This window comes from Microchirus variegatus, assembly GCF_963457635.1.
Source record: "Microchirus variegatus genome assembly, chromosome: 15".
NCBI lineage: Eukaryota > Metazoa > Chordata > Actinopteri > Pleuronectiformes > Soleidae > Microchirus > Microchirus variegatus.
This window is the reverse complement of record NC_139816.1, coordinates 23,614,883-23,641,383: the sequence shown is the minus strand read 5'-3', so window position 1 is coordinate 23,641,383 and position 26,501 is coordinate 23,614,883.

Sequence of the window (26,501 nt, the reverse complement as noted above, 5' to 3'; positions counted from 1 at the left end):
ATGTTGCAATTATTTCATTGTTTGGACTTGTTTTCTGTTTTTCTATGTTTATGTGTTCATCAGAGTGAGTTAAGCTCATTTGGAGATTTTCCATTTTTTTCTCCTGCCACATGATATAAACCTTAAAAAGTGAACATAACATCTTTACAATGTTACTTCTGGACACTCAGTGTAAAATGTTGCAATTATTTCATTGTTTGGACTTGTTTTCTGTTTTTCTATGTTTATGTGTACATTAGAGTGAGTTAAGCTCATTTGGAGATTTTCCATTTTTTTCTCCTGCCACATGATATAAACCTTAACAAGTGAACATAACATCTTTACAATGTTACTTCTGGACACTCAGTGTAAAATGTTGCAATTATTTCATTGTTTGGACTTGCTTTCTGTTTTTCTATGTTTACTTGCCTATTGGAGTGAGTTAAGCTCATTTGGAGATTTTCCATTTTTTTCTCCTTCCACATGATATAAACCTTAACAAGTGAACATAACATCTTTACAATGTTACTTCTGGACACTCAGTGTAAAATGTTGCAATTATTTCATTGTTTGGACTTGTTTTCTGTTTTTCTATGTTTATGTGTTCATCAGAGTGAGTTAAGCTCATTTGGAGATTTTCCATTTTTTTCTCCTGCCACATGATATAAACCTTAAAAAGTGAACATAACATCTTTACAATGTTACTTCTGGACACTCTGTGTAAAATGTTGCAATTATTTCATTGTTTGGACTTGTTTCCTGTTTTTCAACGTTTACTTGCCTATTTGAGTGAGTTAAGCTCATTTGGAGATTTTCCATTTTTTTCTAATGCCACATGATATAAACCTTAAAAAGTGAACATAACATCTTTACAATGTTACTTCTGGACACTCTGTGTAAAATGTTGCAATTATTTCATTGTTTGGACTTGTTTTCTGTTTTTCTATGTTTACTTGCCTATTGGAGTGAGTTAAGCTCATTTGGAGATTTTCCATTTTTTTCTCCTGCCACATGATATAAACCTTAAAAAGTGAACATAACATCTTTACAATGTTACTTCTGGACACTCTGTGTAAAATGTTGCAATTATTTCATTGTTTGGACTTGTTTTCTGTTTTTCTATGTTTACTTGCGCACTGGAGTGAGTTAAGCTCATTTGGAGATTTTCCATTTTTTTCTCCTGCCACATGATATAAACTTAAAAAAATGAACATAACATCTTTACAATGTTACTTCTGGACACTCAGTGTACAATTATGCAAATATTTCATTTTTTGGAGCTGTTTACTGTTTTTCTATGTTTATGTGTACATTAGAGTGAGTTAATCTCATTTGGAGATTTTCCATTTTTTTCTCCTGCCACATGATATAAACCTTAACAAGTGAACATAACATCTTTACAATGTTACTTCTGGACACTCAGGGTAAAATGTTGCAATTATTTCATTGTTTGGACTTGTTTTCTGTTTTTCTATGTTTACTTGTGCACTGGAGTGAGTTAAGCTCATTTGGAGATTTTCCATTTTTTTCTCCTGCCACATGATATAAACCTTAAAAAGTGAACATAACATCTTAACAATGTTACTTCTGGACACTCAATGTAAAATATTGCAATTATTTCATTGTTTGGACTTGTTTTCTGTTTTTCTATGTTTATGTGTTCATCAGAGTGAGTTAAGCTCATTTGGAGATTTTCCATTTTTTTTTCCTGCCACATGATATAAACCTTAAAAAGTGAACATAACATCTTTACAATGTTACTTCTGGACACTCAGTGTACAATGTTGCAATTATTTCATTGTTTGGACTTGTTTTCTGTTTTTCTATGTTTATGTGTTCATCAGAGTGAGTTAAGCTCATTTGGAGATTTTCCATTTTTTTCTCCTGCCACATGATATAAACCTTAAAAAGTGAACATAACATCTTTACAATGTTACTTCTGGACACTCAGGGTAAAATGTTGCAATTATTTCATTGTTTGGACTTGTTTTCTGTTTTTCTATGTTTACTTGTGCACTGGAGTGAGTTAAGCTCATTTGGAGATTTTCCATTTTTTTCTCCTGCCACATGATATAAACCTTAAAAAGTGAACATAACATCTTTACAATGTTAACTCTTGACACTAATGTAAAATATTGCAATTATTTCATTGTTTGGACTTGTTTTCTGTTTTTCTATGTTTATGTGTTCATCAGAGTGAGTTAAGCTCATTTGGAGATTTTCCATTTTTTTTTCCTGCCACATGATATAAACCTTAAAAAGTGAACATAACATCTTTACAATGTTACTTCTGGACACTCAGTGTACAATTATGCAAATATTTCATTTTTTGGAGCTGTTTACTGTTTTTCTATGTTTATGTGTACATTAGAGTGAGTTAATCTCATTTGGAGATTTTCCATTTTTTTCTCCTGCCACATGATATAAACCTTAACAAGTGAACATAACATCTTTACAATGTTACTTCTGGACACTCAGGGTAAAATGTTGCAATTATTTCATTGTTTGGACTTGTTTTCTGTTTTTCTATGTTTACTTGTGCACTGGAGTGAGTTAAGCTCATTTGGAGATTTTCCATTTTTTTCTCCTGCCACATGATATAAACCTTAAAAAGTGAACATAACATCTTTACAATGTTACTTCTGGACACTCAGTGTAAAATGTTGCAATTATTTCATTGTTTGGACTTGTTTTCTGTTTTTCTATGTTTATGTGTTCATCAGAGTGAGTTAAGCTCATTTGGAGATTTTCCATTTTTTTCTCCTGCCACATGATATAAACCTTAAAAAGTGAACATAACATCTTTACAATGTTACTTCTGGACACTCAGTGTAAAATGTTGCAATTATTTCATTGTTTGGACTTGTTTTCTGTTTTTCTATGTTTACTTGCCTATTGGAGTGAGTTAAGCTCATTTGGAGATTTTCCATTTTTTTCTCCTGCCACATGATATAAACCTTAACAAGTGAACATAACATCTTTACAATGTTACTTCTGGACACTCAGTGTAAAATGTTGCAATTATTTCATTGTTTGGACTTGCTTTCTGTTTTTCTATGTTTACTTGCCTATTGGAGTGAGTTAAGCTCATTTGGAGATTTTCCATTTTTTTCTCCTTCCACATGATATAAACCTTAACAAGTGAACATAACATCTTTACAATGTTACTTCTGGACACTCAGTGTAAAATGTTGCAATTATTTCATTGTTTGGACTTGTTTTCTGTTTTTCTATGTTTATGTGTTCATCAGAGTGAGTTAAGCTCATTTGGAGATTTTCCATTTTTTTCTGCTGCCACATAATATAAACCTTAAAAAGTGAACATGACATCTTTACAATGTTACTTCTGGACACTCAGTGTAAAATTTTGCAATTATTTCATTGTTTGGACTTGTTTTCTGTTTTTCTATGTTTACTTGCCTATTGGAGTGAGTTAAGCTCATTTGGAGATTTTCCATTTTTTTCTCCTGCCACATGATATAAACCTTAAAAAGTGAACATAACGTCTTTACAATGTTACTTCTGGACACTCAGTTTAAAATGTTGCAATTATTTTATTGTTTGGACTTGTTTCCTGTTTTTCAACGTTTACTTGCCTATTGGAGTGAGTTAAGCTCATTTGGAGATTTTCCATTTTTTTCTAATGCCACATGATATAAACCTTAAAAAGTGAACATAACATCTTTACAATGTTACTTCTGGACACTCTGTGTAAAATGTTGCAATTATTTCATTGTTTGGACTTGTTTTCTGTTTTTCTATGTTTACTTGCCTATTGGAGTGAGTTAAGCTCATTTGGAGATTTTCCATTTTTTTCTCCTGCCACATGATATAAACCTTAAAAGTGAACATAACATCTTTACAATGTTACTTCTGGACACTCTGTGTAAAATGTTGCAATTATTTCATTGTTTGGACTTGTTTTCTGTTTTTCTATGTTTACTTGCGCACTGGAGTGAGTTAAGCTCATTTGGAGATTTTCCATTTTTTTCTCCTGCCACATGATATAAACTTAAAAAAATGAACATAACATCTTTACAATGTTACTTCTGGACACTCAGTGTACAATTATGCAAATATTTCATTTTTTGGAGCTGTTTACTGTTTTTCTATGTTTATGTGTACATTAGAGTGAGTTAATCTAATTTGGAGATTTTCCATTTTTTTCTCCTGCCACATGATATAAACCTTAACAAGTGAACATAACATCTTTACAATGTTACTTCTGGACACTCAGGGTAAAATGTTGCAATTATTTCATTGTTTGGACTTGTTTTCTGTTTTTCTATGTTTACTTGTGCACTGGAGTGAGTTAAGCTCATTTGGAGATTTTCCATTTTTTTCTCCTGCCACATGATATAAACCTTAAAAAGTGAACATAACATCTTTACAATGTTACTTCTGGACACTCAATGTAAAATATTGCAATTATTTCATTGTTTGGACTTGTTTTCTGTTTTTCTATGTTTATGTGTTCATCAGAGTGAGTTAAGCTCATTTGGAGATTTTCCATTTTTTTTTCCTGCCACATGATATAAACCTTAAAAAGTGAACATAACATCTTTACAATGTTACTTCTGGACACTCAGTGTACAATGTTGCAATTATTTCATTGTTTGGACTTGTTTTCTGTTTTTCTATGTTTATGTGTTCATCAGAGTGAGTTAAGCTCATTTGGAGATTTTCCATTTTTTTCTCCTGCCACATGATATAAACCTTAAAAAGTGAACATAACATCTTTACAATGTCACTTCTGGACACTCAGGGTAAAATGTTGCAATTATTTCATTGTTTGGACTTGTTTTCTGTTTTTCTATGTTTACTTGTGCACTGGAGTGAGTTAAGCTCATTTGGAGATTTTCCATTTTTTTCTCCTGCCACATGATATAAACCTTAAAAAGTGAACATAACATCTTTACAATGTTACCTCTTGACACTAATGTAAAATATTGCAATTATTTCATTGTTTGGACTTGTTTTCTGTTTTTCTATGTTTATGTGTTCATCAGAGTGAGTTAAGCTCATTTGGAGATTTTCCATTTTTTTTTCCTGCCACATGATATAAACCTTAAAAAGTGAACATAACATCTTTACAATGTTACTTCTGGACACTCAGTGTACAATGTTGCAATTATTTCATTGTTTGGACTTGTTTTCTGTTTTTCTATGTTTACTTGTGCACTGGAGTGAGTTAAGCTCATTTGGAGATTTTCCATTTTTTTCTCCTGCCACATGATATAAACCTTAAAAAATGAACATAACATCTTTACAATGTTACTTCTGGACACTCAGTGTACAATTATGCAAATATTTCATTTTTTGGAGCTGTTTACTGTTTTTCTATGTTTATGTGTACATTAGAGTGAGTTAATCTCATTTGGAGATTTTCCATTTTTTTCTCCTGCCACATGATATAAACCTTAACAAGTGAACATAACATCTTTACAATGTTACTTCTGGACACTCAGGGTAAAATGTTGCAATTATTTCATTGTTTGGACTTGTTTTCTGTTTTTCTATGTTTACTTGTGCACTGGAGTGAGTTAAGCTCATTTGGAGATTTTCCATTTTTTTCTCCTGCCACATGATATAAACCTTAAAAAGTGAACATAACATCTTTACAATGTTACTTCTGGACACTCAGTGTAAAATGTTGCAATTATTTCATTGTTTGGACTTGTTTTCTGTTTTTCTATGTTTATGTGTTCATCAGAGTGAGTTAAGCTCATTTGGAGATTTTCCATTTTTTTCTGCTGCCACATAATATAAACCTTAAAAAGTGAACATAACATCTTAACAATGTTACTTCTGGACACTCAGTGTAAAATTTTGCAATTATTTCATTGTTTGGACTTGTTTTCTGTTTTTCTATGTTTACTTGCCTATTGGAGTGAGTTAAGCTCATTTGGAGATTTTCCATTTTTTTCTCCTGCCACATGATATAAACCTTAAAAAGTGAACATAACGTCTTTACAATGTTACTTCTGGACACTCAGTTTAAAATGTTGCAATTATTTTATTGTTTGGACTTGTTTCCTGTTTTTCAACGTTTACTTGCCGATTGGAGTGAGTTAAGCTCATTTGGAGATTTTCCATTTTTTTCTAATGCCACATGATATAAACCTTAAAAAGTGAACATAACATCTTTACAATGTTACTTCTGGACACTCAGTGTACAATGTTGCAATTATTTCATTGTTTGGACTTGTTTTCTGTTTTTCTATGTTTATGTGTTCATCAGAGTGAGTTAAGCTCATTTGGAGATTTTCCATTTTTTTCTCCTGCCACATGATATAAACCTTAAAAAGTGAACATAACATCTTTACAATGTTACTTCTGGACACTCAGGGTAAAATGTTGCAATTATTTCATTGTTTGGACTTGTTTTCTGTTTTTCTATGTTTATGTGTTCATCAGAGTGAGTTAAGCTCATTTGGAGATTTTCCATTTTTTTTTCCTGCCACATGATATAAACCTTAAAAAGTGAACATAACATCTTTACAATGTTACTTCTGGACACTCAGTGTACAATGTTGCAATTATTTCATTGTTTGGACTTGTTTTCTGTTTTTCTATGTTTACTTGTGCACTGGAGTGAGTTAAGCTCATTTGGAGATTTTCCATTTTTTTCTCCTGCCACATGATATAAACCTTAAAAAGTGAACATAACATCTTTACAATGTTACTTCTGGACACTAAATGTAAAATATTGCAATTATTTCATTGTTTGGACTTGTTTTCTGTTTTTCTATGTTTATGTGTTCATCAGTGTGAGTTAAGCTCATTTGGAGATTTTCCATTTTTTTTTCCTGCCACATGATATAAACCTTAAAAAGTGAACATAACATCTTTACAATGTTACCTCTTGACACTAAATGTAAAATATTGCAATTATTTCATTGTTTGGACTTGTTTTCTGTTTTTCTATGTTTTTGTGTTCATCAGAGTGAGTTAAGCTCATTTGGAGATTTTCCATTTTTTTTTCCTGCCACATGATATAAACCTTAAAAAGTGAACATAACATCTTTACAATGTTACTTCTGGACACTCAGTGTACAATGTTGCAATTATTTCATTGTTTGGGCTTGTTTTCTGTTTTTCTATGTTTATGTGTTCATCAGAGTGAGTTAAGCTCATTTGGAGATTTTCCATTTTTTTCTCCTGCCACATGATATAAACCTTAAAAAGTGAACATAACATCTTTACAATGTTACTTCTGGACACTCAGTGTAAAATGTTGCAATTATTTCATTGTTTGGACTTGTTTTCTGTTTTTCTATGTTTATGTGTTCATCAGAGTGAGTTAAGCTCATTTGGAGATTTTCCATTTTTTTCTCCTGCCACATGATATAAACCTTAAAAAGTGAACATAACATCTTTACAATGTTACTTCTGGACACTCAGTGTAAAATGTTGCAATTATTTCATTGTTTGGACTTGTTTTCTGTTTTTCTATGTTTATGTGTACATTAGAGTGAGTTAAGCTCATTTGGAGATTTTCCATTTTTTTCTCCTGGCACATGATATAAACCTTAAAAAAGTGAACATAACATCTTTACAATGTTACTTCTGGACACTCAGTGTAAAATGTTGCAATTATTTCATTGTTTGGGCTTGTTTTCTGTTTTTCTGTTTACTTGCCTATTGGAGTGAGTTAAGCTCATTTGGAGATTTTCCATTTTTTTCTCCTTCCACATGATATAAACCTTAACAAGTGAACATAACATCTTTACAATGTTACTTCTGGACACTCAGTGTAAAATGTTGCAATTATTTCATTGTTTGGACTTGTTTTCTGTTTTTCTATGTTTATGTGTTCATCAGAGTGAGTTAAGCTCATTTGGAGATTTTCCATTTTTTTCTCCTGCCACATGATATAAACCTTAAAAAGTGAACATAACATCTTTACAATGTTACTTCTGGACACTCAGTGTAAAATTTTGCAATTATTTCATTGTTTGGACTTGTTTTCTGTTTTTCTATGTTTACTTGCCTATTGGAGTGAGTTAAGCTCATTTGGAGATTTTCCATTTTTTTCTCCTGCCACATGATATAAACCTTAAAAAGTGAACATAACATCTTTACAATGTTACTTCTGGACACTCAGTGTAAAATGTTGCAATTTTTTCGTTGTTTGGACTTGTTTTCTGTTTTTCTATGTTTATGTGTTCATCAGAGTGAGTTAAGCTCATTTGGAGATTTTCCATTTTTTTCTCCTGCCACATGATATAAACCTAAAAAGTGAACATAACATCTTTACAATGTTACTTCTGGACACTCAGTTTAAAATGTTGCAATTATTTTATTGTTTGGACTTCTTTCCTGTTTTTCAACATTTACTTGCCTATTGGAGTGAGTTAAGCTCATTTGGAGATTTTCCATTTTTTTCTCCTGCCACACGATATAAACCTTAAAAAGTGAACATAACATCTTTACAATGTTACTTCTGGACACTCTGTGTAAAATGTTGCAATTATTCCATTGTTTGGACTTGTTTTCTGTTTTTCTATGTTTACTTGCCTATTGGAGTGAGTTAAGCTCATTTGGAGATTTTCCATTTTTTTCTCCTGCCACATGATATAAACCTTAAAAAGTGAACATAACATCTTTACAATGTTACTTCTGGACACTCAGTGTAAAATGTTGCAATTATTTCATTGTTTGGACTTGTTTTCTGTTTTTCTATGTTTACTTGCGCACTGGAGTGAGTTAAGCTCATTTGTAGATTTTCCATTTTTTTCTCCTGCCACATGATATAAACTTAAAAAAATGAACATAACATCTTTACAATGTTACTTCTGGACACTCAGTGTACAATTATGCAAATATTTCATTTTTTGGAGCTGTTTACTGTTTTTCTATGTTTATGTGTACATTAGAGTGAGTTAAGCTCATTTGGAGATTTTCCATTTTTTTCTCCTGCCACATGATATAAACCTTAACAAGTGAACATAACATCTTTACAATGTTACTTCTGGACACTCAGGGTAAAATGTTGCAATTATTTCATTGTTTGGACTTGTTTTCTGTTTTTCTATGTTTACTTGTGCACTGGAGTGAGTTAAGCTCATTTGGAGATTTTCCATTTTTTTCTCCTGCCACATGATATAAACCTTAAAAAGTGAACATAACATCTTTACAATGTTACCTCTTGACACTAATGTAAAATATTGCAATTATTTCATTGTTTGGACTTGTTTTCTGTTTTTCTATGTTTATGTGTTCATCAGAGTGAGTTAAGCTCATTTGGAGATTTTCCATTTTTTTTTCCTGCCACATGATATAAACCTTAAAAAGTGAACATAACATCTTTACAATGTTACTTCTGGACACTCAGTGTAAAATGTTGCAATTATTTCATTGTTTGGACTTGTTTTCTGTTTTTCTATGTTTATGTGTTCATCAGAGTGAGTTAAGCTCATTTGGAGATTTTCCATTTTTTTCTCCTGCCACATGATATAAACCTTAAAAAGTGAACATAACATCTTTACAATGTTACTTCTGGACACTCAGTGTAAAATGTTGCAATTATTTCATTGTTTGGACTTGTTTTCTGTTTTTCTATGTTTATGTGTTCATCAGAGTGAGTTAAGCTCATTTGGAGATTTTCCATTTTTTTCTCCTGCCACATGATATAAACCTTAAAAAGTGAACATAACATCTTTACAATGTTACTTCTGGACACTCAGTGTAAAATGTTGCAATTATTTCATTGTTTGGACTTGTTTTCTGTTTTTCTATGTTTATGTGTACATTAGAGTGAGTTAAGCTCATTTGGAGATTTTCCATTTTTTTCTCCTGCCACATGATATAAACCTTAACAAGTGAACATAACATCTTTACAATGTTACTTCTGGACACTCAGGGTAAAATGTTGCAATTATTTCATTGTTTGGACTTGTTTTCTGTTTTTCTATGTTTACTTGTGCACTGGAGTGAGTTAAGCTCATTTGGAGATTTTCCATTTTTTTCTCCTGCCACATGATATAAACCTTAAAAAGTGAACATAACATCTTTACAATGTTACCTCTTGACACTAATGTAAAATATTGCAATTATTTCATTGTTTGGACTTGTTTTCTGTTTTTCTATGTTTATGTGTTCATCAGAGTGAGTTAAGCTCATTTGGAGATTTTCCATTTTTTTTTCCTGCCACATGATATAAACCTTAAAAAGTGAACATAACATCTTTACAATGTTACTTCTGGACACTCAGTGTAAAATGTTGCAATTATTTCATTGTTTGGACTTGTTTTCTGTTTTTCTATGTTTATGTGTTCATCAGAGTGAGTTAAGCTCATTTGGAGATTTTCCATTTTTTTCTCCTGCCACATGATATAAACCTTAACAAGTGAACATAACATCTTTACAATGTTACTTCTGGACACTCAGTGTAAAATTTTGCAATTATTTCATTGTTTGGACTTGTTTTCTGTTTTTCTATGTTTATGTGTTCATCAGAGTGAGTTAAGCTCATTTGGAGATTTTCCATTTTTTTCTCCTGCCACATGATATAAACCTTAAAAAGTGAACATAACATCTTTACAATGTTACTTCTGGACACTCAGTGTAAAATGTTGCAATTATTTCATTGTTTGGACTTGTTTTCTGTTTTTCTATGTTTATGTGTACATTAGAGTGAGTTAAGCTCATTTGGAGATTTTCCATTTTTTTCTCCTGCCACATGATATAAACCTTAACAAGTGAACATAACATCTTTACAATGTTACTTCTGGACACTCAGTGTAAAATGTTGCAATTATTTCATTGTTTGGACTTGCTTTCTGTTTTTCTATGTTTACTTGCCTATTGGAGTGAGTTAAGCTCATTTGGAGATTTTCCATTTTTTTCTCCTTCCACATGATATAAACCTTAACAAGTGAACATAACATCTTTACAATGTTACTTCTGGACACTCAGTGTAAAATGTTGCAATTATTTCATTGTTTGGACTTGTTTTCTGTTTTTCTATGTTTATGTGTTCATCAGAGTGAGTTAAGCTCATTTGGAGATTTTCCATTTTTTTCTCCTGCCACATGATATAAACCTTAAAAAGTGAACATAACATCTTTACAATGTTACTTCTGGACACTCAGTGTAAAATTTTGCAATTATTTCATTGTTTGGACTTGTTTTCTGTTTTTCTATGTTTACTTGCCTATTGGAGTGAGTTAAGCTCATTTGGAGATTTTCCATTTTTTTCTCCTGCCACATGATATAAACCTTAAAAAGTGAACATAACGTCTTTACAATGTTACTTCTGGACACTCAGTTTAAAATGTTGCAATTATTTTATTGTTTGGACTTGTTTCCTGTTTTTCAACGTTTACTTGCCTATTGGAGTGAGTTAAGCTCATTTGGAGATTTTCCATTTTTTTCTAATGCCACATGATATAAACCTTAAAAAGTGAACATAACATCTTTACAATGTTACTTCTGGACACTCTGTGTAAAATGTTGCAATTATTTCATTGTTTGGACTTGTTTTCTGTTTTTCTATGTTTACTTGCCTATTGGAGTGAGTTAAGCTCATTTGGAGATTTTCCATTTTTTTCTCCTGCCACATGATATAAACCTTAAAAAGTGAACATAACATCTTTACAATGTTACTTCTGGACACTCTGTGTAAAATGTTGCAATTATTTCATTGTTTGGACTTGTTTTCTGTTTTTCTATGTTTACTTGCGCACTGGAGTGAGTTAAGCTCATTTGGAGATTTTCCATTTTTTTCTCCTGCCACATGATATAAACTTAAAAAAATGAACATAACATCTTTACAATGTTACTTCTGGACACTCAGTGTACAATTATGCAAATATTTCATTTTTTGGAGCTGTTTACTGTTTTTCTATGTTTATGTGTACATTAGAGTGAGTTAATCTCATTTGGAGATTTTCCATTTTTTTCTCCTGCCACATGATATAAACCTTAACAAGTGAACATAACATCTTTACAATGTTACTTCTGGACACTCAGGGTAAAATGTTGCAATTATTTCATTGTTTGGACTTGTTTTCTGTTTTTCTATGTTTACTTGTGCACTGGAGTGAGTTAAGCTCATTTGGAGATTTTCCATTTTTTTCTCCTGCCACATGATATAAACCTTAAAAAGTGAACATAACATCTTTACAATGTTACTTCTGGACACTCAATGTAAAATATTGCAATTATTTCATTGTTTGGACTTGTTTTCTGTTTTTCTATGTTTATGTGTTCATCAGAGTGAGTTAAGCTCATTTGGAGATTTTCCATTTTTTTTTCCTGCCACATGATATAAACCTTAAAAAGTGAACATAACATCTTTACAATGTTACTTCTGGACACTCAGTGTACAATGTTGCAATTATTTCATTGTTTGGACTTGTTTTCTGTTTTTCTATGTTTATGTGTTCATCAGAGTGAGTTAAGCTCATTTGGAGATTTTCCATTTTTTTCTCCTGCCACATGATATAAACCTTAAAAAGTGAACATAACATCTTTACAATGTTACTTCTGGACACTCAGTGTAAAATGTTGCAATTATTTCATTGTTTGGACTTGTTTTCTGTTTTTCTATGTTTATGTGTTCATCAGAGTGAGTTAAGCTCATTTGGAGATTTTCCATTTTTTTTCTCCTGCCACATGATATAAACCTTAAAAAGTGAACATAACATCTTTACAATGTTACTTCTGGACACTCAGTGTAAAATGTTGCAATTATTTCATTGTTTGGACTTGTTTTCTGTTTTTCTATGTTTATGTGTACATTAGAGTGAGTTAAGCTCATTTGGAGATTTTCCATTTTTTTCTCCTGCCACATGATATAAACCTTAAAAAAGTGAACATAACATCTTTACAATGTTACTTCTGGACACTCAGTGTAAAATGTTGCAATTATTTCATTGTTTGGACTTGCTTTCTGTTTTTCTATGTTTACTTGCCTATTGGAGTGAGTTAAGCTCATTTGGAGATTTTCCATTTTTTTCTCCTTCCACATGATATAAACCTTAACAAGTGAACATAACATCTTTACAATGTTACTTCTGGACACTCAGTGTAAAATGTTGCAATTATTTCATTGTTTGGACTTGTTTTCTGTTTTTCTATGTTTATGTGTACATTAGAGTGAGTTAAGCTCATTTGGAGATTTTCCATTTTTTTCTCCTGCCACATGATATAAACCTAAAAAGTGAACATAACATCTTTACAATGTTACTTCTGGACACTCAGTTTAAAATGTTGCAATTATTTTATTGTTTGGACTTGTTTCCTGTTTTTCAACGTTTACTTGCCTATTGGAGTGAGTTAAGCTCATTTGGAGATTTTCCATTTTTTTCTCCTGCCACATGTTATAAACCTTAAAAAGTGAACATAACATCTTTACAATGTTACTTCTGGACACTCTGTGTAAAATGTTGCAATTATTTCATTGTTTGGACTTGTTTTCTGTTTTTCTATGTTTACTTGCCTATTGGAGTGAGTTAAGCTCATTTGGAGATTTTCCATTTTTTTCTCCTGCCACATGATATAAACCTTAACAAGTGAACATAACATCTTTACAATGTTACTTCTGGACACTCAGGGTAAAATGTTGCAATTATTTCATTGTTTGGACTTGTTTTCTGTTTTTCTATGTTTACTTGTGCACTGGAGTGAGTTAAGCTCATTTGGAGATTTTCCATTTTTTTCTCCTGCCACATGATATAAACCTTAAAAAGTGAACATAACATCTTTACAATGTTACCTCTTGACACTAAATGTAAAATATTGCAATTATTTCATTGTTTGGACTTGTTTTCTGTTTTTCTATGTTTATGTGTTCATCAGAGTGAGTTAAGCTCATTTGGAGATTTTCCATTTTTTTCTCCTGCCACATGTTATAAACCTTAAAAAAACATAACATCTTTACAATGTTACTTCTGGACACTCTGTGTAAAATGTTGCAATTATTTCATTGTTTGGACTTGTTTTCTGTTTTTCTATGTTTACTTGCCTATTGGAGTGAGTTAAGCTCATTTGGAGATTTTCCATTTTTTTCTCCTGCCACATGATATAAACCTTAAAAAGTGAACATAACATCTTTACAATGTTACTTCTGGACACTCAGTGTAAAATTTTGCAATTATTTCATTGTTTGGACTTGTTTTCTGTTTTTCTATGTTTACTTGCCTATTGGAGTGAGTTAAGCTCATTTGGAGATTTTCCATTTTTTTCTCCTGCCACATGATATAAACCTTAAAAAGTGAACATAACATCTTTACAATGTTACTTCTGGACACTCAGTGTAAAATATTGCAATTATTTCATTGTTTGGACTTGTTTTCTGTTTTTCTATGTTTATGTGTTCATCAGAGTGAGTTAAGCTCATTTGGAGATTTTCCATTTTTTTCTCCTGCCACATGATATAAACCTTAAAAAGTGAACATAACATCTTTACAATGTTACTTCTGGACACTCAGTGTAAAATGTTGCAATTATTTCATTGTTTGGACTTGTTTTCTGTTTTTCTATGTTTATGTGTTCATCAGAGTGAGTTAAGCTCATTTGGAGATTTTCCATTTTTTTCTCCTGCCACATGATATAAACCTTAACAAGTGAACATAACATCTTTACAATGTTACTTCTGGACACTCAGGGTAAAATGTTGCAATTATTTCATTGTTTGGACTTGTTTTCTGTTTTTCTATGTTTACTTGTGCACTGGAGTGAGTTAAGCTCATTTGGAGATTTTCCATTTTTTTCTCCTGCCACATGATATAAACCTTAAAAAGTGAACATAACATCTTTACAATGTTACCTCTTGACACTAATGTAAAATATTGCAATTATTTCATTGTTTGGACTTGTTTTCTGTTTTTCTATGTTTATGTGTTCATCAGAGTGAGTTAAGCTCATTTGGAGATTTTCCATTTTTTTCTCCTGCCACATGATATAAACCTTAAAAAGTGAACATAACATCTTTACAATGTTACTTCTGGACACTCAGTGTAAAATATTGCAATTATTTCATTGTTTGGACTTGTTTTCTGTTTTTCTATGTTTATGTGTTCATCAGAGTGAGTTAAGCTCATTTGGAGATTTTCCATTTTTTTCTCCTGCCACATGATATAAACCTTAAAAAGTGAACATAACATCTTTACAATGTTACTTCTGGACACTCAGTGTAAAATGTTGCAATTATTTCATTGTTTGGACTTGTTTTCTGTTTTTCTATGTTTATGTGTTCATCAGAGTGAGTTAAGCTCATTTGGAGATTTTCCATTTTTTTCTCCTGCCACATGATATAAACCTTAACAAGTGAACATAACATCTTTACAATGTTACTTCTGGACACTCAGGGTAAAATGTTGCAATTATTTCATTGTTTGGACTTGTTTTCTGTTTTTCTATGTTTACTTGTGCACTGGAGTGAGTTAAGCTCATTTGGAGATTTTCCATTTTTTTCTCCTGCCACATGATATAAACCTTAAAAAGTGAACATAACATCTTTACAATGTTACCTCTTGACACTAATGTAAAATATTGCAATTATTTCATTGTTTGGACTTGTTTTCTGTTTTTCTATGTTTATGTGTTCATCAGAGTGAGTTAAGCTCATTTGGAGATTTTCCATTTTTTTCTCCTGCCACATGATATAAACCTTAAAAAGTGAACATAACATCTTTACAATGTTACTTCTGGACACTCAGTGTAAAATGTTGCAATTATTTCATTGTTTGGACTTGTTTTCTGTTTTTCTATGTTTATGTGTTCATCAGAGTGAGTTAAGCTCATTTGGAGATTTTCCATTTTTTTCTCCTTCCACATGAAATAAACCTTAACAAGTGAACATAACATCTTTACAATGTTACTTCTGGACACTCAGTGTAAAATGTTGCAATTATTTCATTGTTTGGACTTGTTTTCTGTTTTTCTATGTTTATGTGTACATTAGAGTGAGTTAAGCTCATTTGGAGATTTTCCATTTTTTTCTCCTGCCACATGATATAAACCTTAACAAGTGAACATAACATCTTTACAATGTTACTTCTGGACACTCAGTGTAAAATGTTGCAATTATTTCATTGTTTGGACTTGCTTTCTGTTTTTCTATGTTTACTTGCCTATTGGAGTGAGTTAAGCTCATTTGGAGATTTTCCATTTTTTTCTCCTTCCACATGATATAAACCTCAACAAGTGAACATAACATCTTTACAATGTTACTTCTGGACACTCAGTGTAAAATGTTGCAATTATTTCATTGTTTGGACTTGTTTTCTGTTTTTCTATGTTTATGTGTTCATCAGAGTGAGTTAAGCTCATTTGGAGATTTTCCATTTTTTTCTCCTGCCACATGATATAAACCTTAAAAAGTGAACATAACATCTTTACAATGTTACTTCTGGACACTCAGTGTAAAATTTTGCAATTATTTCATTGTTTGGACTTGTTTTCTGTTTTTCTATGTTTACTTGCCTATTGGAGTGAGTTAAGCTCATTTGGAGATTTTCCATTTTTTTCTCCTGCCACATGATATAAACCTTAAAAAGTGAACATAACATCTTTACAATGTTACTTCTGGACACTCAGTGTAAAATGTTGCAATTTTTTCGTTGTTTGGACTTGTTTTCTGTTTTTCTATGTTTATGTGTTCATCAGAGTGAGTTAAGCTCATTTGGAGATTTTCCATTTTTTTCTGCTGCCACATAATATAAACCTTAAAAAGTGAACATAACATCTTTACAATGTTACTTCTGGACACTCAGTGTAAAATTTTGCAATTATTTCATTGTTTGGACTTGTTTTCTGTTTTTCTATGTTTACTTGCGCACTGGAGTGAGTTAAGCTCATTTGGAGATTTTCCATTTTTTTCTCCTGCCACATGATATAAACTTAAAAAAAAGAACATAACATCTTTACAATGTTACTTCTGGACACTCAGTGTACAATTATGCAAATATTTCATTTTTTGGAGCTGTTTACTGTTTTTCTATGTTTATGTGTACATTAGAGTGAGTTAATCTCATTTGGAGATTTTCCATTTTTTTCTCCTGCCACATGATATAAACCTTAACAAGTGAACATAACATCTTTACAATGTTACTTCTGGACACTCAGGGTAAAATGTTGCAATTATTTCATTGTTTGGACTTGTTTTCTGTTTTTCTATGTTTACTTGTGCACTGGAGTGAGTTAAGCTCATTTGGAGATTTTCCATTTTTTTCTCCTGCCACATGATATAAACCTTAAAAAGTGAACATAACATCTTTACAATGTTACTTCTGGACACTCAATGTAAAATATTGCAATTATTTCATTGTTTGGACTTGTTTTCTGTTTTTCTATGTTTATGTGTTCATCAGAGTGAGTTAAGCTCATTTGGAGATTTTCCATTTTTTTTTCCTGCCACATGATATAAACCTTAAAAAGTGAACATAACATCTTTACAATGTTACTTCTGGACACTCAGTGTACAATGTTGCAATTATTTCATTGTTTGGACTTGTTTTCTGTTTTTCTATGTTTACTTGCGCACTGGAGTGAGTTAAGCTCATTTGGAGATTTTCCATTTTTTTCTCCTGCCACATGATATAAACCTTAAAAAGTGAACATAACATCTTTACAATGTTACTTCTGGACACTCAGTGTAAAATGTTGCAATTATTTCATTGTTTGGACTTGCTTTCTGTTTTTCTATGTTTACTTGCCTATTGGAGTGAGTTAAGCTCATTTGGAGATTTTCCACTTTTTTTCTCCTTCCACATGATATAAACCTTAACAAGTGAACATAACATCTTTACAATGTTACTTCTGGACACTCAGTGTAAAATGTTGCAATTATTTCATTGTTTGGACTTGTTTTCTGTTTTTCTATGTTTATGTGTACATTAGAGTGAGTTAAGCTCATTTGGAGATTTTCCATTTTTTTCTCCTGCCACATGATATAAACCTAAAAAGTGAACATAACATCTTTACAATGTTACTTCTGGACACTCAGTTTAAAATGTCGCAATTATTTTATCGTTTGGACTTGTTTCCTGTTTTTCAACGTTTACTTGCCTATTGGAGTGAGTTAAGCTCATTTGGAGATTTTCCATTTTTTTCTCCTGCCACATGATATAAACCTTAAAAAGTGAACATAACATCTTTACAATGTTACTTCTGGACACTCTGTGTAAAATGTTGCAATTATTTCATTGTTTGGACTTGTTTTCTGTTTTTCTATGTTTACTTGCGCACTGGAGTGAGTTAAGCTCATTTGGAGATTTTCCATTTTTTTCTTCTGCCACATGATATAAACTTAAAAAAATGATCATAACATCTTTACAATGTTACTTCTGGACACTCAGTGTAAAATGTTGCAATTATTTCATTGTTTGGACTTGTTTTCTGTTTTTCTATGTTTACTTGCGCACTGGAGTGAGTTAAGCTCATTTGGAGATTTTCCATTTTTTTCTCCTGCCACATGATATAAACCTTAAAAAGTGAACATAACATCTTTACAATGTTACTTCTGGACACTCTGTGTAAAATGTTGCAATTATTTCATTGTTTGGACTTGTTTTCTGTTTTTCTATGTTTACTTGCCTATTGGAGTGAGATAAGCTCATTTGGAGATTTTCCATTTTTTTCTCCTGCCACATGATATAAACCTTAAAAAGTGAACATAACATCTTTACAATGTTACTTCTGGACACTCAGTGTAAAATGTTGCAATTTTTTCGTTGTTTGGACTTGTTTTCTGTTTTTCTATGTTTATGTGTTCATCAGAGTGAGTTAAGCTCATTTGGAGATTTTCCATTTTTTTCTGCTGCCACATAATATAAACCTTAAAAAGTGAACATAACATCTTTACAATGTTACTTCTGGACACTCAGTGTAAAATGTTGCAATTTTTTCGTTGTTTGGACTTGTTTTCTGTTTTTCTATGTTTATGTGTTCATCAGAGTGAGTTAAGCTCATTTGGAGATTTTCCATTTTTTTCTGCTGCCACATAATATAAACCTTAAAAAGTGAACATAACATCTTTACAATGTTACTTCTGGACACTCAGTGTAAAATTTTGCAATTATTTCATTGTTTGGACTTGTTTTCTGTTTTTCTATGTTTACTTGCCTATTGGAGTGAGTTAAGCTCATTTGGAGATTTTCCATTTTTTTCTCCTGCCACATGATATAAACCTTAACAAGTGAACATAACATCTTTACAATGTTACTTCTGGACACTCAGTGTAAAATGTTGCAATTATTTCATTGTTTGGACTTGTTTTCTGTTTTTCTATGTTTATGTGTTCATCAGAGTGAGTTAAGCTCATTTGGAGATTTTCCATTTTTTTCTCCTGCCACATGATATAAACCTTAAAAAGTGAACATAACATCTTTACAATGTTACTTCTGGACACTCAGTGTAAAATTTTGCAATCATTTCATTGTTTGGACTTGTTTTCTGTTTTTCTATGTTTACTTGCCTATTGGAGTGAGTTAAGCTCATTTGGAGATTTTCCATTTTTTTCTCCTGCCACATGATATAAACCTTAAAAAGTGAACATAACATCTTTACAATGTTACTTCTGGACACTCAGTGTAAAATGTTGCAATTATTTCATTGTTTGGACTTGTTTTCTGTTTTTCTATGTTTATGTGTTCATCAGAGTGAGTTAAGCTCATTTGGAGATTTTCCATTTTTTTCTCCTGCCACATGATATAAACCTTAAAAAGTGAACATAACATCTTAACAATGTTACTTCTGGACACTCAGTGTAAAATTTTGCAATTATTTCATTGTTTGGACTTGTTTTCTGTTTTTCTATGTTTACTTGCCTATTGGAGTGAGTTAAGCTCATTTGGAGATTTTCCATTTTTTTCTCCTGCCACATGATATAAACCTTAAAAAGTGAACATAACATCTTTACAATGTTATTTCTGGACACTCAGTGTAAAATGTTGCAATTTTTTCGTTGTTTGGACTTGTTTTCTGTTTTTCTATGTTTATGTGTTCATCAGAGTGAGTTAAGCTCATTTGGAGATTTTCCATTTTTTTCTGCTGCCACATAATATAAACCTTAAAAAGTGAACATAACATCTTTACAATGTTACTTCTGGACACTCAGTGTAAAATGTTGCAATTTTTTCGTTGTTTGGACTTGTTTTCTGTTTTTCTATGTTTATGTGTTCATCAGAGTGAGTTAAGCTCATTTGGAGATTTTCCATTTTTTTCTGCTGCCACATAATATAAACCTTAAAAAGTGAACATAACATCTTTACAATGTTACTTCTGGACACTCAGTGTAAAATTTTGCAATTATTTCATTGTTTGGACTTGTTTTCTGTTTTTCTATGTTTACTTGCCTATTGGAGTGAGTTAAGCTCATTTGGAGATTTTCCATTTTTTTCTCCTGCCACATGATATAAACCTTAAAAAGTGAACATAACGTCTTTACAATGTTACTTCTGGACACTCAGTTTAAAATGTTGCAATTATTTTATTGTTTGGACTTGTTTCCTGTTTTTCAACGTTTACTTGCCTATTGGAGTGAGTTAAGCTCATTTGGAGATTTTCCATTTTTTTCTAATGCCACATGATATAAACCTTAAAAAGTGAACATAACATCTTAACAATGTTACTTCTGGACACTCTGTGTAAAATGTTGCAATTATTTCATTGTTTGGACTTGTTTTCTGTTTTTCTATGTTTACTTGCCTATTGGAGTGAGTTAAGCTCATTTGGAGATTTTCCATTTTTTTCTCCTGCCACATGATATAAACCTTAAAAAGTGAACATAACATCTTTACAATGTTACTTCTGGACACTCTGTGTAAAATTATGCAATTATTTCATTGTTTGGACTTGTTTTCTGTTTTTCTATGTTTACTTGCGCACTGGAGTGAGTTAAGCTCATTTGGAGATTTTCCATTTTTTTCTCCTGCCACATGATATAAACCTTAACAAGTGAACATAACATCTTTACAATGTTACTTCTGGACACTCAGGGTAAAATGTTGCAATTATTTCATTGTTTGGACTTGTTTTCTGTTTTTCTATGTTTACTTGTGCACTGGAGTGAGTTAAGCTCATTTGGAGATTTTCCATTTTTTTCTCCTGCCACATGATATAAACCTTAAAAAGTGAACATAACATCTTTACAATGCTACTTCTGGACACTCAATGTAAAATATTGCAATTATTTCATTGTTTGGACTTGTTTTCTGTTTTTCTATGTTTATGTGTTCATCAGAGTGAGTTAAGCTCATCTGGAGATTTTCCATTTTTTTTTCCTGCCACATGATATAAACCTTAAAAAGTGAACATAACATCTTTACAATGTTACTTCTGGACACTCAGTGTACAATGTTGCAATTATTTCATTGTTTGGACTTGTTTTCTGTTTTTCTATGTTTATGTGTTCATCAGAGTGAGTTAAGCTCATTTGGAGATTTTCCATTTTTTTCTCCTGCCACATGATATAAACCTTAAAAAGTGAACATAACATCTTTACAATGTTACTTCTGGACACTCAGTGTAAAATGTTGCAATTATTTCATTGTTTGGACTTGTTTTCTGTTTTTCTATGTTTATGTGTTCATCAGAGTGAGTTAAGCTCATTTGGAGATTTTCCATTTTTTTTCTCCTGCCACATGATATAAACCATAAAAAGTGAACATAACATCTTTACAATGTTACTTCTGGACACTCAGTGTAAAATGTTGCAATTATTTCATTGTTTGGACTTGTTTTCTGTTTTTCTATGTTTATGTGTACATTAGAGTGAGTTAAGCTCATTTGGAGATTTTCCATTTTTTTCTCCTGCCACATGATATAAACCTTAAAAAAGTGAACATAACATCTTTACAATGTTACTTCTGGACACTCAGTGTAAAATGTTGCAATTATTTCATTGTTTGGACTTGCTTTCTGTTTTTCTATGTTTACTTGCCTATTGGAGTGAGTTAAGCTCATTTGGAGATTTTCCATTTTTTTCTCCTTCCACATGATATAAACCTTAACAAGTGAACATAACATCTTTACAATGTTACTTCTGGACACTCAGTGTAAAATGTTGCAATTATTTCATTGTTTGGACTTGTTTTCTGTTTTTCTATGTTTATGTGTACATTAGAGTGAGTTAAGCTCATTTGGAGATTTTCCATTTTTTTCTCCTGCCACATGATATAAACCTAAAAAGTGAACATAACATCTTTACAATGTTACTTCTGGACACTCAGTTTAAAATGTTGCAATTATTTTATTGTTTGGACTTGTTTCCTGTTTTTCAACGTTTACTTGCCTATTGGAGTGAGTTAAGCTCATTTGGAGATTTTCCATTTTTTTCTCCTGCCACATGATATAAACCTTAAAAAGTGAACATAACATCTTTACAATGTTACTTCTGGACACTCTGTGTAAAATGTTGCAATTATTTCATTGTTTGGACTTGTTTTCTGTTTTTCTATGTTTACTTGCGCACTGGAGTGAGTTAAGCTCATTTGGAGATTTTCCATTTTTTTCTCCTGCCACATGATATAAACTTAAAAAAATGAACATAACATCTTTACAATGTTACTTCTGGACACTCAGTGTAAAATGTTGCAATTATTTCATTGTTTGGACTTGTTTTCTGTTTTTCTATGTTTACTTGCGCACTGGAGTGAGTTAAGCTCATTTGGAGATTTTCCATTTTTTTCTCCTGCCACATGATATAAACCTTAAAAAGTGAACATAACATCTTTACAATGTTACTTCTGGACACTCTGTGTAAAATGTTGCAATTATTTCATTGTTTGGACTTGTTTTCTGTTTTTCTATGTTTACTTGCGCACTGGAGTGAGTTAAGCTCATTTGGAGATTTTCCATTTTTTTCTCCTGCCACATGATATAAACTTAAAAAAATGAACATAACATCTTTACAATGTTACTTCTGGACACTCAGTGTACAATTATGCAAATATTTCATTTTTTGGAGCTGTTTACTGTTTTTCTATGTTTATGTGTACATTAGAGTGAGTTAAGCTCATTTGGAGATTTTCCATTTTTTTCTCCTGCCACATGATATAAACCTTAACAAGTGAACATAACATCTTTACAATGTTACTTCTGGACACTCAGGGTAAAATGTTGCAATTATTTCATTGTTTGGACTTGTTTTCTGTTTTTCTATGTTTACTTGTGCACTGGAGTGAGTTAAGCTCATTTGGAGATTTTCCATTTTTTTCTCCTGCCACATGATATAAACCTTAAAAAGTGAACATAACATCTTTACAATGTTACCTCTTGACAATAAATGTAAAATATTGCAATTATTTCATTGTTTGGACTTGTTTTCTGTTTTTCTATGTTTATGTGTTCATCAGAGTGAGTTAAGCTCATTTGGAGATTTTCCATTTTTTTTTCCTGCCACATGATATAAACCTAAAAAGTGAACATAACATCTTTACAATGTTACTTCTGGACACTCAGTTTAAAATGTTGCAATTATTTTATTGTTTGGACTTGTTTCCTGTTTTTCAACGTTTACTTGCCTATTGGAGTGAGTTAAGCTCATTTGGAGATTTTCCATTTTTTTCTCCTGCCACATGTTATAAACCTTAAAAAAACATAACATCTTTACAATGTTACTTCTGGACACTCTGTGTAAAATGTTGCAATTATTTCATTGTTTGGACTTGTTTTCTGTTTTTCTATGTTTACTTGCCTATTGGAGTGAGTTAAGCTCATTTGGAGATTTTCCATTTTTTTCTCCTGCCACATGATATAAACCTTAAAAAGTGAACATAACATCTTTACAATGTTACTTCTGGACACTCAGTGTAAAATGTTGCAATTTTTTCGTTGTTTGGACTTGTTTTCTGTTTTTCTATGTTTATGTGTTCATCAGAGTGAGTTAAGCTCATTTGGAGATTTTCCATTTTTTTCTGCTGCCACATAATATAAACCTTAAAAAGTGAACATAACATCTTTACAATGTTACTTCTGGACACTCAGTGTAAAATGTTGCAATTTTTTCGTTGTTTGGACTTGTTTTCTGTTTTTCTATGTTTATGTGTTCATCAGAGTGAGTTAAGCTCATTTGGAGATTTTCCATTTTTTTCTGCTGCCACATAATATAAACCTTAAAAAGTGAACATAACATCTTTACAATGTTACTTCTGGACACTCAGTGTAAAATTTTGCAATTATTTCATTGTTTGGACTTGTTTTCTGTTTTTCTATGTTTACTTGCCGATTGGAGTGAGTTAAGCTCATTTGGAGATTTTCCATTTTTTTCTCCTGCCACATGATATAAACCTTAAAAAGTGAACATAACGTCTTTACAATGTTACTTCTGGACACTCAGTTTAAAATGTTGCAATTATTTTATTGTTTGGACTTGTTTCCTGTTTTTCAACGTTTACTTGCCTATTGGAGTGAGTTAAGCTCATTTGGAGATTTTCCATTTTTTTCTAATGCCACATGATATAAACCTTAAAAAGTGAACATAACATCTTTACAATGTTACTTCTGGACACTCTGTGTAAAATGTTGCAATTATTTCATTGTTTGGACTTGTTTTCTGTTTTTCTATGTTTACTTGCGCACTGGAGTGAGTTAAGCTCATTTGGAGATTTTCCATTTTTTTCTCCTGCCACATGATATAAACTTAAAAAAATGAACATAACTTCTTTACAATGTTACTTCTGGACACTCAGTGTAAAATGTTGCAATTATTTCATTGTTTGGACTTGTTTTCTGTTTTTCTATGTTTATGTGTTCATCAGAGTGAGTTAAGCTCATTTGGAGATTTTCCATTTTTTTCTCCTGCCACATGATATAAACCTTAAAAAGTGAACATAACATCTTTACAATGTTACTTCTGGACACTCAGTGTAAAATTTTGCAATTATTTCATTGTTTGGACTTGTTTTCTGTTTTTCTATGTTTACTTGCCTATTGGAGTGAGTTAAGCTCATTTGGAGATTTTCCATTTTTTTCTCCTGCCACATGATATAAACCTTAAAAAGTGAACATAACATCTTTACAATGTTACTTCTGGACACTCAGTGTAAAATGTTGCAATTTTTTCGTTGTTTGGACTTGTTTTCTGTTTTTCTATGTTTATGTGTTCATCAGAGTCTCATTTGGAGATTTTCCATTTTTTTCTGCTGCCACATAATATAAACCTTAAAAAGTGAACATAACATCTTTACAATGTTACTTCTGGACACTCAGTGTAAAATGTTGCAATTTTTTCGTTGTTTGGACTTGTTTTCTGTTTTTCTATGTTTATGTGTTCATCAGAGTGAGTTAAGCTCATTTGGAGATTTTCCATTTTTTTCTGCTGCCACATAATATAAACCTTAAAAAGTGAACATAACATCTTTACAATGTTACTTCTGGACACTCAGTGTAAAATGTTGCAATTATTTCATTGTTTGGACTTGTTTTCTGTTTTTCTATGTTTACTTGCCTATTGGAGTGAGATAAGCTCATTTGGAGATTTTCCATTTTTTTCTCCTGCCACATGATATAAACCTTAAAAAGTGAACATAACATCTTTACAATGTTACTTCTGGACACTCAGTGTAAAATGTTGCAATTATTTCATTGTTTGGACTTGTTTTCTGTGTTTCTATGTTTATGTGTACATTAGAGTGAGATAAGCTCATTTGGAGATTTTCCTTTTTTTCTCCTGCCACATGATATAAACCTTAAAAAGTGAACATAACATCTTTACAATGTTACTTCTGGACACTCAGTGTAAAATGTTGCAATTATTTCATTGTTTGGACTTGTTTTCTGTTTTTCTATGTTTATGTGTACATTAGAGTGAGTTAAGCTCATTTGGAGATTTTCCATTTTTTTCTCCTGCCACATGATATAAACCTTAAAAAGTGAACATAACATCTTTACAATGTTACTTCTGGACACTCAGTGTAAAATTTTACAATTTTTTCATTGTTTGGACTTGTTTTCTGTTTTTCTATGTTAAAGTGCGCATTAGAGTGAGTTAAGCTCATTTGGAGATTTTCCCTTTTTTTCTCCTGCCACATGATATAAACCTTAAAAAGTGAACATAACATCTTTACAATGTTACTTGTGGACACTCAGTGTAAAATGTGGCAATTATTTCATTGTTTGGACTTGTTTTCTGTTTTTCTATGTTTATGTGTACATTAGAGTGAGTTAAGCTCATTTGGAGATTTTCCATTTTTTTCTCCTGCCACATGATATAAACTTAAAAAAATGAACATAACATCTTTACAATGTTACTTCTGGACACTCAGTGTACAATTATGCAAATATTTCATTTTTTGGAGCTGTTTACTGTTTTTCTATGTTTATGTGTACATTAGAGTGAGTTAAGCTCATTTGGAGATTTTCCATTTTTTTCTCCTGCCACATGATATAAACCTTAACAAGTGAACATAACATCTTTACAATGTTACTTCTGGACACTCAGGGTAAAATGTTGCAATTATTTCATTGTTTGGACTTGTTTTCTGTTTTTCTATGTTTACTTGTGCACTGGAATGAGTTAAGCTCATTTGGAGATTTTCCATTTTTTTCTCCTGCCACATGATATAAACCTT